General features: G+C 44.5%; 1 long non-coding RNA gene across 1 annotated transcript; it reads right to left on the reverse strand.

The window, feature by feature from the left end:
* Positions 1 to 2,264: 2,264 nt before the first annotated feature.
* On the reverse strand, positions 2,265 to 3,712 carry LOC127913758 (uncharacterized). The gene is made up of 3 exons (XR_008086648.1): positions 3,583 to 3,712; positions 3,428 to 3,458; positions 2,265 to 2,322 (listed from the first exon to the last, which is right to left on the reverse strand). It is a non-coding gene; the product is annotated as an uncharacterized LOC127913758 (long non-coding RNA).
* Between the last annotated feature and the right edge of the window lie 446 nt (positions 3,713 to 4,158).

The following is a 4,158-nucleotide window of genomic DNA, read 5'->3' on the forward strand; positions in this document are numbered from 1 at the left end:
TCTAATGTTAAATAAAGGTTACATTATTTTTTATTTTTTTTAACTAGGCAAGTCAGTTAAGAACAAATTCTTATTTACAATGTCGGCCTTTACGATGTACCGATTCCTGACAGTTGATTCAAAACTTCAAGTTTTTCATTTTAAATTAATATACTAAATTCTTGCTACCAAAATATGCTATATATAATGAACAAAAATATAATGCAACGTGTAAAGTGTTTCATGAGTTGAAATAAAAGATCTCATATGAACATGAAGCATATTTCTCATATGTTGTGTACAAATTTCTTTACATCCCATCCCTGTTAGTGAGCATTTCTCCTTTGCCAATATAATCCATCCACCTGACATGTGTGGCATGTCAAGAATCTGATTAAACAATATGATCATTACACAGGTGCACCTTGTGCAGGGGACCAAAGGACACTCTAAAATGTGTGGTTTTGTCACACGCCACAGATGTCTCAAGTTTTGAGGGAGCGTGCAATTGGCATGCTGACTGCAGGAATGTCCGCCAGAGCTGTTGCCAAATAATTGAATGTTCATTTCTCTACCATAAGCCACCAATGTCGTTTTAGAGAATTTGGCAGTACGTCCAAATGCCCTCACAATCGCAGACCACATCCGGCTTCTTCACCTGTGAGATCGTTTGTGGTGGTGCTGAGGAATATTTCTGTCTGTAATTTTTTTTTTTAAATAGCAGAAAAGTGTCATATTGATTGGCTGACTTTTGCCTGTTATTTTTGTTTTAGTGTATATATGGGGCATACAACAATCTCCGCTCTGTTGCTGTGAAGAGACAGAATCACTAGATGATTTGTTCTTTGGTATTGCCCCTGTGTAGCTTGTTTCTGGTCACAGGCTCAGGAATGACTGTTTGCTTTTCCAAATCGCCCACCACTGCAAAGTTCATTTTAAGTGAATGTTGTGATTTGTTTTTACCAATCAATAATATAATACACATGGGAAAGGTTTTCATCTTTAGCTTTCAATCCTGTGGATACTATACGATTTAGAAAGGTTCAAAATTCTGTAAAACACCACAGCACAATTTAAAAATATATGGCAACCAATCGAGGTGGTCTATGGGGATGGATGGGCTGAGGGGTGGGAGTAAAGAGCTCATGTTCAGTCATGTATTATATGATTGCTTTATATGAAAGTACCATGTATGTCAAATGTAGCAGAAAAGCTATACAAATGCATACTGAGGGTGGATGGGTTTGTAAAATATAGAGGACAGGGGGTCATTAAGGACCTGATATAGGGGACAGGGTGTCATTATGGACTCAATATAGGGGACAGGGTGTCATTATGGACTCTATAGGGGACAGGGTGTCATTATGGACCTGATATAGGGGACAGGGTGTCATTATGGACTCGATATAGGGGACAGGGTGTCATTATGGACAGGGTGTCATTATGGACCTGATATAGGGGACAGGGTGACATTATGGACTCGATATAGGGGACAGGGTGTCATTATGGACCTGATATAGGGGACAGGGTGTCATTATGGACTCGATATAGGGGAAGAGGTCATTATGGTCCCGGTATAGGGAGCCATTATGGACCTGATATAGGGGACAGGGTGTCATTATGGACTCGATATAGGGGAAGAGGTCATTATGGTCCCGGTATAGGGAGCCATTATGGACCTGATATAGGGGACAGGGTGTCATTATGGACTCGATATAGGGGAAGAGTGTCATTATGGTCCCGGTATAGGGAGCCATTATGGACCTGATATAGGGGACAGGGTGTCATTATGGACAGGGTGTCATTATGGACATGATATAGGGGAAGAGGTCATTATGGTCCCGGTATAGGGAGCCATTATGGACCTGATATAGGGGACAGGGTGTCATTATGGACTCGATATAGGGGAAGAGGTCATTATGGTCCCGGTATAGGGAGCCATTATGGACCTGATATAGGGGACAGGGTGTCATTATGGACTCGATATAGGGGAAGAGGTCATTATGGTCCCGGTATAGGGAGCCATTATGGACCTGATATAGGGGACAGGGTGTCATTATGGACCTGATATAGGGGACAGGGTGTCATTATGGACCTGATATAGGGGACAGGGTGTCATTATGGACCTGATATAGGGGACAGGGGGTCATTATGGACCTGATATAGGGGACAGGGTGTCATTATGGACCTGATATAGGGGACAGGGGGTCATTATGGACCTGATATAGGGGACAGGGGGTCATTATGGACCTGATATAGGGGACAAGGTGTCATTATGGACCTGATATAGGGGACAGGGTGTCATTATGGACCTGATATAGGGGACAAGGTGTCATTATGGACCTGATATAGGGGACAGGGGGTCATTATGGACTCTATATAGGGGACAGGGGGTCATTATGGACTCTATATAGGGGACAGGGGGTCATTATGGACTCTATATAGGGGACAGGGTGTCATTATGGACAGGGTGTCATTATGGACCTGATATAGGGGGCAGGGTGTCATTATGGATCTGATATAGGGGACAGGGTGTCATTATGGACCTGATATAGGGGGCAGGGTGTCATTATGGACCTGATATAGGGGACAGGGTGTCATTATGGACCTGATATAGGGGGCAGGGTGTCATTATGGACCTGATATAGGGGACAGGGTGTCATTATGGACCTGATATAGGGGACAGGGGGTCATTATGGACCTGGTATAGAGTGCAGTGTGTCATTATGGACCTGATATAGGGGACAGGGTGCCATTATAGACAGGGTGTCGTTATGGACCTGATATAGGGGACAGGGTGTCATTATGGACCTGATATAGGGGACAGGGGGTCATTATGGACCTGATATAGGGGACAGGGGGTCATTATGAACCTGATATCGGGGACAAGGTGTCATTATGAACCTGATATAGGGGACAGGGTGTCATTATGGACCTGATATAGGGGACAGGGGGTCATTATGGACCTGATATAGGGGACAGGGTGTCATTATGGACAGGGTGTCATTATGGACCTGATATAGGGGACAGGGTGTCATTATGGACCTGATATAGGGGACAGGGGGTCATTATGGACCTGATATAGGGGACAGGGTGTCATTATGGACCTGATATAGGGGACAGGGGGTCATTATGGACCTGATATAGGGGACAGGGTGTCATTATGGACCTGATATAGGGGACAGGGTGTCATTATGGACCTGATATAGGGGACAGGGTGTCATTATGGACCTGATATAGGGGACAGGGTGTCATTATAGACCCGGTATAGGGGACAGGGTGTCATTATGGACCTGATATAGGGGACAGGGGGTCATTATGGACCTGATATAGGGGACAGGGTGTCATTATGGACCTGATATAGGGGACAGGGTGTCATTATGGACCTGATATAGGGGACAGGGTGTCATTATGGACCTGATATAGGGGACAGGGGGTCATTATGGACCCGGTATAGAGGACAGGGTGTCATTATGGACCTGATATAGAGGACAGGGTGTCATTATGGACCTGATATAGGGGACAGGGTGTCATTATGGACCTGATATAGGGGACAGGGTGTCATTATGGACCTGATATAGGGGACAGGGTGTAATTATGGACCTGATATAGGGGACAGGGGGTCATTATGGACCCGGTATAGAGGACAGGGTGTCATTATGGACCTGATATAGGGGACAGGGTGTCATTATGGACCTGATATAGGGGACAGGGTGTCATTATGGACCTGATATAGGGGACAGGGTGTCATTATGGACCTGGTATAGAGTGCAGGGTGCCATAGACCCATGATCAGTGTCAGCCACCATAACCCCCATTAACTCTATTCTTTATCCACTTTGTAAGGACACATTTCATAAATAACTCAAGGGTGTTTAACATGAAATACATGTTGACAGCTCTTTTAACACGCTCCTGTGTTAAACATCCGGTCAAACACTTCTCCTAACGTGAGGGCTTTAATCCTGCGGTGTCATACTACCAATCACTTCATATGTTGTCCGGGTATCCACTTTACCCAGGTGTGTTTTTTTTTTTTTTTAATGTCTGACATCTCAGGGCTAAAATTCAACCGTCATGTATATTTCATCCTGATATGAGTTAGCATCACATCCAAGGATCTGTCTACCGGGCTTCCCCGCTCAAAGAAAATGTGTCTCAAATGGCACCCTATTCTCT

Source organism: Oncorhynchus keta, chromosome 30 (genome assembly GCF_023373465.1).
Source record: "Oncorhynchus keta strain PuntledgeMale-10-30-2019 chromosome 30, Oket_V2, whole genome shotgun sequence".
NCBI lineage: Eukaryota > Metazoa > Chordata > Actinopteri > Salmoniformes > Salmonidae > Oncorhynchus > Oncorhynchus keta.